Source organism: Zootoca vivipara, chromosome 1 (genome assembly GCF_965207765.1).
Source record: "Zootoca vivipara chromosome 1, rZooViv2.hap1.1, whole genome shotgun sequence".
Taxonomy (NCBI): domain Eukaryota; kingdom Metazoa; phylum Chordata; class Lepidosauria; order Squamata; family Lacertidae; genus Zootoca; species Zootoca vivipara.
Window position 1 is genome coordinate 45,603,099 of NC_142582.1, and position 12,853 is coordinate 45,615,951.

Below are 12,853 nucleotides of genomic sequence, written 5' to 3' on the forward strand. Positions count from 1 at the left end.
TTGTGCATTTTCGGGTTGCACACCGCACCGAACCCCGGAAGTACCCGAACAGGTTACTTCTGGGTCTTGGCGATTTCGCATGCGCAAAAGCACTAAATCGTGCTTTGCGTAGAAGTGCCGAATTGTGGCCCGCGTGTGCGCAGACGCAGTGCTGCGGGTTGCGAATGCTGCAGGTTGCGAACGTGCCTCCCGCACGGATCACGTTCGCAACCCGAGCGTCCACTGTATAGTGCATACACAATCCAAGTCTTAGTTCAAATGTTGAGTAGTAAACTCTGCTTAGTAGAAATAAAATGTGAGTGCCCTTTCCTGCTGTCAAACACTTAAAGTAACATGATGTGGAAATCTGCTCTGTATACCCAGCTACCCACCTCGTCCCTCCCTTACAAAAATAAAGGTGGCACGAGATTGTACAAATTGGCTGGCCAAGCGTACTGCCCTTTTGTGTGGAGCATTTCATTGTACATCACTTTGATTGTGGGGTGAAAAAGTGCCACTGGGACAATCCTATATCACAGGAAGACGGGGCTGTCCCAAGACCTTTTGACACTTGAGTTGTATAAAAAATGGCGCCTCCGCTCCTTTCCCCTCCCCATCATGGAAGAAGCAGTGGGGGAAGATCCACATCAGGAACAAGGGGGCGAGCAGAAAGATCAACACTGGAATCTGCTGCCCTGGTGAATTCTGCTGCCTGAGGCAGTTGCCTCACCTTGCCTCTTGGGTAGTCTGCTCCTGTAGGAAGAGGACTCTTATCATGATAATGAATAGGTAATCATCATTTTAGTGGGCCCTAAACTTCACAGTGAAAAGTAAAATTTCATGTGTGGGAAGAGGCTGCTCAAGTTGTGGAGAGTAGGATTTTTAACCATATGGGGTTAAAAATGGAGAACCATATGTAGGAGTAGGATTTTTACAGCAGATCTTTTCCACTATCTCTTTTTACTGGTTTTTAGAAGTCTGGGATTGATTGATTGATTTTATATACCACCCTATACCTGCAGGTCTCAGGGCAGTTTATAGAATACTCATCACCTACCTGCATAGTATATTTAAGCAGGAACTGCACGTACACTAAGGAAAACTATTTATACTTTAAAAGAGAGTGTCTTGTGTGGTTTTTATAGGAGGGGAAAAGAGAACTAATTAAAGAGTCAAATGACCCAGGGCTGTCCTCTGCATACTCTGCAAATGGGAACTAAAGTCTAATTCCCACAATTTGACCAATAATATTTTAAGCATTAAGGCCAGGAATCACCAGTGTGGTGCCCTCCCAGATGTTGGACTCCGAATCCCATCAGCTCCAGCCAGCATGGCCAATGGTCAGGGGTGCTGGGAGTTGGAGTTCAATGAGATCTAAAAGGCCACAGATTTCCTATCCCTGTTTTCCAGTTGATTCAAGTCCCCATCTCCGGGATTCATATAAGTACTGTAGCTTGCTATGCTGACATTCACCTCATGCAATTCCGCTACCCCAAATCCATCACTTCTTCCCAGCAATGCTTTTTTGTAGAAACTCACATCAACCTCTCACTCCAGTTTCCGATGCTGATTCAGCAGACTCTAGCATTGTGGCCTCAAGCTTCCTGAAAGCCATTTAAAACACACTGTGAACTGTGGCGAATTAAACACAATGAGAGGGGGATGATTATTTTTTTTAAGGTTCAGTTTATGCTTATCAGAGTTTGTTCATATGCTGGCAAATTATTTTTATCTCCTACTGCACAGTAATACCCTGGACTTTATAACATGACAGAAATCCCTGTTGCCAGGGAACATTAACTGTGATCAAAATAACTTGCATCTGAGTAGCATGATAAGTTCCCCAAATAACTTTGAAGCTGAATACTGCTAATATATGTGCCTGACTACCTACATAAAAGGGTGGGCACTTTTGAACGCTCTTACTGCAGCACAGATCCATCACCTTGGACACTTGAAAACCCCAATTCCAATTTTGCCCACCGTCTAGTTCATCTGAAGTAGCAGGTGTAGCATAGTGCTTAATGTTTTATGTGGTACTAGCGGGACCCAACCACACATTGCTGTGGCCCAGTCAGGGCCCCCGTACCCCAGTGGAGGACGGTAGGATACCCCTCCCTCTGTTGTCCCCGGGGAGTGTTGGCCCCTCCCCCTGTATCTCCATACCTTGGCCCCCACCCTTGGAAAAGGAACTATCTGAGTCATGTATTATAGTCATTGGCCAATAGATGGTGCTGTGTGGAGCTCCTTAAAATTGGCTTTTACCTGCCTCAGGTGTGACATCCGTCTAAGCAAACTGTATAAGATCCTTCGCGTATTCGCATGTGATGTTGTGTTAAAATTTCAACGCAATTGGTCAAGCGGTTTCGGTGAAAAATGGAGACATGCAAACATGGTCGGTTTACATTTTTATGGATTTATAGATGATAGATAGATAGATAGATAGATAGATAGATAGATTTTTTTACGATTGTGACATACAAGCAGATATAACAATGTGATGGGTAATGTCAAGGCAAGGAAAGCATCTCAGCATGTCTTGAATTGGAGTTCACAACCACCAAATAGCATTGACCTCCCACTTCATACAGATCAGCTTACCAGCATCTGCTGGGTAAGGGTGCTGTGATTAAAGATTCCTTCCACTGTGGTGATTTGTTTCTTCTGTCACTGGATTTTGGAACAGCTAGAAATAGCATAAAACTTTTAGTTGGGGACAGGGAGCAAGAGTCAGGAAGTTCCTTTGCAGCTGGCCCCATCCCATCAAGCTCTCTTCTGTTCCGCCAATCTATCTGCCTGCAGCAAACTTCCTCTCTGAGTCAAGGTCTGACCTCTTTAGGACTCCCTAGCACAGGGCTCAGTGGAGCAAAGAGCTGTTTCTGTGTTTTCTTCTCCAAAATAATTGCACAGCATAGGCTTGTTTCCTTCATGGCACACAGACACAAGTGGATTAGGAAGGAAATAAGCTGGACAAAAGCTGCTTCCTCATTATTAGAGCCCTCTAGGCAACATTTCAAGGAACTTGTTGCAAAGAAAAGTGGACATTTTTCTGGAAAAGGTTGACAGAAGCGTTTCTGCCTCATGATGGGGAACTAGGGACTAGAAAGTGATTATTGGAATTAGCCACTTGTAATTGTTATATTTAAAAAAAACCACTAAGATCATGGCCACTGGTCCCATCACCTCCTGGCAAACAGAAAGGGAAGAAATGGAGGCAGTGAGAGATTTTACTTTCTTGGGTTCTATGATCACTGCAGATGGTGACAGCAGTCACGAAATTAAAAGATGCCTGCTTCTTGGGAGAAAAGCAATGACAAACCTAGACAGCATCTTAAAAAGCAGAGATATCACCTTGCCGACAAAGGTCCGTATAGTTAAAGCTATGGTTTTCCCAGTAGTGATGTATGGAAGTGAGAGCTGGACCATAAAAAAGGCTGATCGCCGAAGAATTGGTGCTTTTGAATTATGGTGCTGGAGGAGACTCTTGAGAGTCCCATGGACTGCAAGAAGATCAAACCTATCTATTCTGAATGAAATCAGCCCTGAGTGCTCCCTGGAAGGACAGATCGTGAAGCTGAGGCTCCAATACTTTGGCCACCTCATGAGAAGAGAAGAATCCTTTGAAAAGACCCTGATGTTGGAAAGATGGAGGGCACAAGGAGAAGGGGACGATAGAGGATGAGATGGTTGGACAGTGTTCTCGAAGCCACGAACATGAGTTTGACCAAACTGCGGGAGGCAGTGCAAGACAGGAGTGCCTGGCGTGCTATGGTCCATGGGGTCACGAAGAGTCGGACACGACTAAACGACTAAACAACAACAACAACAACAACTGTTATATTACACAGGGTTCAGTGGGAAGTAGGACAATAAATGGGGGTGGGGTATCAGTGCTGGATTACCAAATAGGCAGAGTAGGCACTGGCCTATGGGCCCCATGCCTTTTAGGGACCCCGTGACAATGGATCAAAATAATATTGATTTGATCTTGAAATAAAATTACAATAAATCTTTTTTAGTTCAGTGTTATTGCACTAGAGTGCACACGAGAAACATCCAAATAAGAAGCTATCTGTGAGTGTGTCACAAGTTCCCACTGACTCCAGATCCTAGTAGAATATTCACGAGTAGCTGAGTAAAAGCTTTGAGATAATTTGCAAGGGGGAGGCCAAGATTTTGACTGCCTAGGGGCCTCCACAGGGTTTAACCCAGCACTGTGGGGTATGCTTGCTCACTTGAGTGCACCCTGATGTACATGTGCACGAATGCTTTTCCTGGTTACCAAACATTTAACCTGTGCATGAGTGTGGTGGGGCTGGTTGTGTTGGCAGGGTGGCCGGCTGATCCAAAGCAGGCCTGTGGCCACCTCACTCATGCCTTTTCAGCGTACAGAGGCACATCTGATCCTATCTCACTGCGGCTCAAAATGTATATATTATTGTTGTTTGTTGTTCAGTTGTCTTAGTCGTGCTCGACTCTCCGTGACCCCATGAACTAGAGCATGCCTTGGAAGCTCTCACTTTCTTCTCAAAGCTTCTCCTTTTTTATGTCCATGGAGTTTTCTTGGCAAAATACTGGAGTGGTTTGCCAGTTCCTTCTCCAGTTCCTTCTCCAGACACTGTGTATTTCAGATATGCAAATATTTTGACTAGGGGTGTGGAATCAGAGGCCTGTGAGCCACATGTTGCCCTTGAGGCATCTCTTTGGCACTCAGGACTCTCTCTGGGTGGTGCACCCTCTTGAACCTTGGCGTGTTTTTGCCTGAATAATATTCTTCTTTTCTGAGTAACACAGGAATGTTCTGAACTTCAGTTAATAGCTCTGTTCACACTTCTGAGGTATCATAAGCCTAAATAGAAATTAGGGATCTAATCCCAGAGTTGCCATCCGTCTAGAATTACCTGGACATACAGTATATGGAATACTGCGGCTGCAAGCAGTGTCCAGGCGGAAATAGGCTAGATGTCTGGGAAAATCCAGATGTATGGCAACCCATGTAGGCAGTGTTGTTGTTGTTTGCCAATTTTAGATCCTCCATCCCAACCCCCCTATGGTTAACAACAGGATACTACTACCAGGTAATGTGACAACTGGACATCCTGTGTATTGTTGGACGAGCTGAAAGCAGGGAGCTTGCAGGCCCTCTGCTGGAAGTTGAAAATACAGGTTTCAGATGTTTCATAAACTAGAGAAAGCATCATCAAAGCTGTGGCACAAGTGCTATGATTTTTGTTCTTGATAGCATCAGCTGCTCATTGTTACTTTCAAGTTGTCCCTGATTATCATATGCACATTGATTCTCAAGCTTTTAAAAATCAGGCCCCTCTTGTAAACTTACTCTATCTTCTGGGCCCCACAAACTGGCACCAAACATTTGTTCTCTATGTGAGCCTGGAATTGGAGGTCCTTGCACATAATAGTGTGCATGAAGGCTGCTAAAGCCTGCAAGAATCCTAAGATTAAGGCACTGGTTTTAGAAGTTGAAGGAACTGAACATCTGTGTCTTCTAGCACAGAAAAAACATAATTTCAATAAAACATCTGTTTCCCATGAACTCTTCCCCCACTCCCCTAATAAGCTGGGATAATAGGACAGTGAGGAAAGAGCACATACCCTACCCTCAAATTCAGTGTTAATCAATGAGGTCATCTGAGTTACTAAGCCATTAAGAGAAGGTCTCCTTACATGATCAGTGAGCTTCTAGTAATGGTACTATTGAAGGGACTTCCTGTAGAAACCTTTGTCTACATGACCAGGAATGAGAACTAACTCAGGGGTGAGGATCCTGGAACCCTGCAGGTGTTGTTGGAATCCAACTTCCATCAACTCCATCCTGTATGGCCAATGGTCAGGGATGATGGAAATTGTAGTTCATAACCTTGGGGTGCCTTGGGTTCTCCACCCTGATCTAAATAATCTAAATGTGATTGAGGCTGATTGTGTGCACCTTTTCCGCTAAGTGGTCCTCACTAGTCTAGAATAATGTTTGAAGGCAGCACAGAGATTCATAAACACTGGGTCAATATTGCCCCGTGTGGTCATAAAATGCTTGTTGTAGGTAAACTGCCAGGAGCAATTGTTTGGAACAAAATTTATAGCAGGTTAAGGTGAGAATGTGATTCCCAACATCAAGAAGTAAGATAGATAAGTGCATTTCAATTGTAAAATTCTAGTGTTGTATATTTTGCTTCAGTATAATATTTGAGAGACCCTATTCTAGTGAGAGGGACGCGGGTGGCGCCGTGGGTTAAACCTAGGTCTTGCCGATCAGAAGATCGGCGGTTCGATCCCCGCGACGGGGTGAGCTCCCGTTGCTCGGTCCCAGCTCCTGCCAACCTAGCAGTTCGAAAGCTTGCCAAAGTGCAAATAGATAAATAGGTACCACTACAGCGGGAAGGTAAACGGCATTTCCATGTGCTGTTCTGGTTCGCCAGAAGCGGCTTTGTCATGCTGGCCACATGACCTGGAAGCTGTATGCCGGCTCCCTCGGCCAATAACGCGAGATGAGCAGCGCAACCCCAGAGTCGGTCACGACTGGACCTAATGGTCAGGGGTCCCTTTACCTATTCTAGTGAGAAAAGGGGTAAGAAGCCATTCACAGCCATTGGAAATAATAAATATGAATGGTATAAATCTGTGCCATAATAAAAACAAAAAATTAGGTGGCAGTAATTATTTATTCCTTTTTTAAAACAGCCTTCTATGTTGTTGTTGCTGACTGTAATCTGCTTTAATTTCAGCCCCACATGGTGTCAGTAGTGTTTCCCTTTGTAGTTACCTGCATCTACCGTATAGAAGCATGTAAACACAAGAGTGATTAATGGATTAGTTCGGCTTGATTGCTTACAGATTAAATAATTTCATGCAGCGATCTCATTTTAGTCTTCCACATTCATTTTACTTCAGAGCTGAAATTCAATTACTCAGAGCTCTAAGGCCACAGCTACAAGATAATCCTTGCAGAGCTGAGAGATGCCTCACAGCATTCCAGTAGAAGCAACAACAATATTTTTTTAAAAGGGTGAGTGGGTGGGTCTAAGTAAATCCACTCAGAAATCCAAGTAAATCTGAAACCACTCAGCCTTGCTTGGGAGAATCAGATTTATAACATGTAAACAACTGATGTTAGTTTACTGCTAAATTTCAGAGCAATCCAAATTTTGGAAATCAGCCATCATTATAAACTTCCCTTTGTTTTGAAATGGGAGAATTAAGTGGAATGCATTTTCAAGAGTAGGATAATGGAAAAAAACAAAATAGAGAGAAAGAATGAGAAAGGGGGAAAGGGTGTGGGGCAGACAGAACATGCATAGGCCTCTGTGCTTAAACATATTTCTGCTAAATTAAATTGTAGGTATCAGAAACCTGACATTTGTTGCAACTTCTTTTCCACTGAGTTACAACCTGTCCTCTTAAGAATTGATTGATATGAGAAAAGCAAGAGGACTGCCAATGCTGAAATACTATCCTCTTCAATATGGAAGAACTGAAAGTTCATATTTAGAAAGCTCCTAAATTGCCCTTCAGGGAATTTGTGTCCCTCCAGGACTTGGACTCCAACTGCCATCAGCCACAGCCAGTATGGCCAATGGCCAGAGATGATGAGTGTTACGTACCCTGCAACATTTCTCCAATGAAATAGGGACATCCTAAGGAAAAACGGGACATTCCGGGATCAAATCAGAAACTAGGATGGCTTTTCTAAATCAGGGACGTCCCTGGAACATAGGGGCACTTGGAGGGTTTGGTGTTAAGAGTCCAACAACATCTGGAGAGCCACAGATTCCCAAACCTAGGATATCTGTGGTTCATACGGACCAGGTTTTCCTGAATGTCTTCAGACCACACCTGAAAAAATGAGTAGGGGACTTCAGGACATGATTCAGAAATCAAGCAACACTGCAATTGTAAATATTGCCTTAGCATATTAGGAGGCAAATTCAATTCTGCTTGAAGCAGCTCTTAAGATTATATGATCCAATAAGCAGAGATACCAATCGAGCCTATACGGCTGACATGCTTCAAGACATGCTCTTGAGTTTTTCAAGAGTTGCCGGACTGGCACACAACAACATTAAACCATAGGCTGTGGTTTAATGATCATGAGCACTTTACTCTTCCTAGAAGCCTGACTGTGCAACCAGGAAGCAAGCCAGAGTCTGCCTTGTCCTAACATGTGAACCAGGGCTTGTGGTTTTCTTCTCTCCAAACAAACAACGAGGGGAACCCAAGGTTTGTTCTTACCATATTACTCATGGTTTGTTTGGAGGAAGCAGATCATAAGCCTAGATTCACATGTCATGACTAGCTTATTTCTGGCTTGTTTTCTCCCTCATGCGGTAGCACAGTCAGGCCTGGGGGAGAAGCAAAGTCCTTGTGAGTGTTAAAGCATTGCTGATTTTAAATAAGGATTTAATGTTGCATGTGATGGGCCAATGTCAGATCCATGTGGGGAAAGGGGCTGCTTCTAAGGAAATATTAATTGATTTCCAGGCCAACCCAGAAGCCATTAGGTTTGGGGTCTTAGGGAAATTCAGATTAAGTAATGCCAACTTTTCCAAATAAGTTAATTGTGACATTTCTATCTTTGCCCATTTAGTCACCTCCATCAGAAGAAAAGCATTAAAAAGCATTATGGTACTTGATAATTATGAAGGCAAGAGCTTCCAGGTTCCACTGGGAATTGTATATTTTAAAATGAATGTGTAGCGTTCTTTCAGGTCCCCCAAAGGATTTATGAAACAGAACATCAATTTTCTTAAAATAAAATTGAGGGACATGGGCAGGGAGATCTCTAAGAATATAAATGACCCATTCATTTTCAAGATACCAATTCCACTCTATAAACTCAGGGCAAGTGCAGATAGATCTTTTCCAAATCTGTTCTCATATGGAAATGTACTATATGATTAACAGCCTTGGGAGCTTTCCTTTGTAAGTGTTTTATATAGTCATTTGAAATGTTAAACACTTTTTCACCCAAATGCAAAATAAAACTGAATTTGCTAACCAGAGAAGCAACAGATGTATCCCAGTTTATTTTACAGCCAGTGAGATTCTCAGCATCTCATATTGCATTTAATCAGGGCTGGAAGGGATATTTAAAGATATGAAAGCAACAACAAAGCACCATTACATAAAACAGGAACTTGAACATATGGGTTGACATCCAGTCACTTGCCGTTGCTCAACTGTCATGGAGTTATTACTGTCACCCCTTTAAGCAATAGGGGACCACCTTTTGAAACACTGAAGATTGGGGGGCCATTCCAGGGTGGTCCTTTGTAAGGAATGAGGGAGTGCTATTGGAAGGAACTTTTCCATGTTTCTGCTCAGTGTGAATGTGAGTGTTTTTCATTCATGCATGACAGGGTTTGAATCTTCCAAATCTTATCTCCTTTAGTATCTGCTGTATGCCAGATTGCACATACAGTACTAGAAGATCTGGAATCAGAAGAAATGATTGGCAGCCTTGGCTTATGTCCCCAGCCAACTTAATAAGATCCAAAATAGATTCCATGCTGACAGTTTTGGAACTGGATGGAAATACCGTAACTAAATCCATTATGTTAAGTCCAGAGATAGCATGAATGCTGAGAGTGTGTGATACAGAAAATTCCCAAGCAGTCAAATGCATTCTCTGCAGGGGAAGTGTCAGCACCTGATCACTACAGCAAAGACCTCAATGTTGTTGTTTAGTCGTTTAGTCGTGTCCGACTCTTCGTGACCCCATGGACCATAGCACGCCAGGCACTCCTGTCTTGCACTGCCTCCCGCAGTTTGGTCAAACTCATGTTCGTAGCTTTGAGAACACTGTCCAACCATCTCGTCCTCTGTCGTCCCCTTCTCCTAGTGCCCTCCATCTTTCCCAACATCAGGGTCTTTTCCAAGGATTCTTCTCTTCTCATGAGGTGGCCAAAGTATTCTCTTCTCATGAGGTGGCCAAAGACCTCAATAAACTGCCTTAAATTGTCAAGTTCCTGCCTTGAAGGACAAAATCCACTGGGCTGGGTATAGCAGACCTAGGATTCCTAGGGTTTGAAAAGTTCTCTTTTAGTTGAAATATACATTCTAGGTCCAGTATGGTATTTGCTTCAGGATCAATTAATGTGAACTTTTATTAATGTGTTTATTTACAATAATTTATAAACAGCTTGATGGTTAGAAAAACACACAACTCTACATACTATAAAATTCAAAAATAATAAACAATATAATTAAAACAAGAATACAACACTAACCTGGTAAAATTACAGTATAAAAGCATGTAAAAACCAATAAAAACAGAATTTCAATTAATTCAAACAAATAAAAGCAGTGTTCGGTATTATGGATCGGGGAAGGCCTGGAGGAAAAGAAGTCTTTACAAGAAAAACTTCTGGTACAATGAAGGGGCTCAATGATGAGTCACAAAGGCCTGGATTTGGATCTCATTTCTGCCTATCCAACTCAAGAGAGTGCCTTGGCGGTTCTGTTCTCTGTTCCGCTCCTTCTTCCCTGCCCCACATATGTAGGGTACAGTTCCCAACCCTATTCCAGTGTTTTTCCCCTCTTCCACTTCTAGGCCAGGTGCCCCCACCCCACCCTCAATATAATCCAGTTGGGAACTCTAGCAAGGGCATAAGAAATCACTTTGGACATGGAAATGAATGGTGTGCTGGAAGGGTGAGAAGTGTGTTTAGGAAAAAGGAAAAGCTTTCCCAGCTAAAATCTGGATTGAAGACAGAACTTGACAAATAAATTGTGTGTAAAATAAAAGGTTGGAAAGGTCTGTTCTTGATGTGAAGAGGATCCTGTGAGGAGTCAAACAAGCAAGACTCGTGTGGAACTCTTCTGCACATATTGGTATTCAGACTTACTGCCTCTGATAGTGGAGGCAATATAATGACCACTGTGAAAACCTTAAATGGCTAAAGAAAAGATGCCTCCCTACAACAATCAGGTAGAGAGACTGCAGTAAGGAGCCTACCGTAACAGCTGCTAACATTTTCCTTACAGGAGTCATTTCTTAGCAAGCTGGCTATTGATTGCTCCACAGTCTCCAGAACCTTGTACTTTGCTGTCTTCCTGCTTTCGGTGCCCTTTGTTCTTTAGATCTCAGCCTGGAAGCTGTTAACCATCAGCGCTTACTGTCAGGCTACAGCACACCCTGATTATAAATCTGTAAGTTATCCCTCTTCTTCCTTTTCTTGCTTGTTTTCTGACCCTCATCCTTTCCCTGCTATTTATAGGACTAATCTTCCACACATTGGAAACTGCTATTGGAAACTGACAATAGCTACCCCACCTTCAAAAACTGAATACTTTTTTTAAAAAGAGGGGTGCTAATTGGGAGATATGCATCATCCCTCTTTCACCTGTGGGAAACATATTTTGTAAGGATATGTCTTTTAAAATTATGTATTTGCATACAACCTGGGAAGTAAAATCAGTCTCATACCACTTAGTTTTCTTATTTTGGAATTCATTTGACTATTCCCTTGCTGCTTTTATGATTGATCTTTTAAGGCAGTGATTTTCAACCAGTGTGCTGTGGCACCCTGGGGTGCCTTGAATGATGGTTGGGGTGCCGTGGGCAACACTGGCCTCTGTCCCTCTTTCTTTCCCTCCCTCCCTCCCTCCCTCTGATGCCCTCTTGCGTCTCTGCCTCCTAAAGGCTTGCACAGCTGTTTATTGCAGCAACCCTAGCTATGAACTCCAGAAGCTAATGTTGCCTCTGGGAGGCACCTCTCTTTGGGATTGGGCAGCTCAGAGACCAGGGGTGGCAGTAGCAGCTGCCCAGAGGACAGGGGTGCCACAGAAAGAATGTAGTTTGTTAAGGGAGCTGTGGACTCAAAAGGGTTGAAAACCTCTGTTTTAAGGGATTGTAATTGTATTGCTACATGCCCCTCCAATCTCTGCTGAGCGGTAGCAAAGCACTCACCCAGGGTCGTGTTTCCATTGTGAATTCAGGGCATGGCAGAGGCTGTAGTGTTTTAAGATATATGGTTTATTTTACCTGAATCTACACAGAGAGAAAGAAAATCCACAGCATTACATCTCCAGAGAGTCTCTTTTTGCTTCTCCCACAGCTTCAGCCAGCTTGAGTCCAGAGCAGCCAGCCATGTTTCCCAGTCTCTGGGTTACAGCCTCTCCAGTCAGCACCCAAGATAGTTCTAACCTTTGTTCTCCTCCTCCTTCCCAGTACACCTCTTGCCAAAATCCCAAGCCTCCTGTAAAGACACTTTTCTCCGCCATCCCTCCATCACTTTGGTAACCTGCCAATTCTCCTGCTCTTCCAACTCCTCATGAGCTGGGGTGGGGAGGGCGGCTCTTTTGCATTGCCAATGGCCCTTAATGGCCCAGTACTGTCTTTAAGGCTCTGCACTGGCCAGGCTGGTTTGCATGAGCCTCCTTGTCTGGAGCAGTTAATTTCTTAGGTTTAGGTGTGCCCCCCCTTATGACAGTACATTTAAATTTCTAGTTTTCTCCTAGCGGCCTGTTTCTCTGGCAGGAAGGCAGGATACAATACAATAAAAAAAATGTCTTTTTTAAATACAGTATAAAAAATCCAGCCCCAATTAACAGTCTCCACCTATGTCACTTACACTATGTACTCAGAAGTTCAATAGGACACACACTTGCCCCGATTGCAATTTCTCCCCAGAAAAGGAAATTCCACCCCCCCCCCCGTGTGTTTTAAAGGAGCCAACCCTCCTTTAACGTTTAGACACCCTGAGCAGTAAGGGCTGATGGCGCAAGGGGGGGGGTCTGGAAGCGCGACCCTCAAGCAGGCTCTCTCTCGTCTTATTAATGGCCCATGATATTCCCCACGAAGTGTGCTTTCCTTCTCCCCCTTCAAATTTCATGCCCCGAAATATCTCTCTGTGTCTGT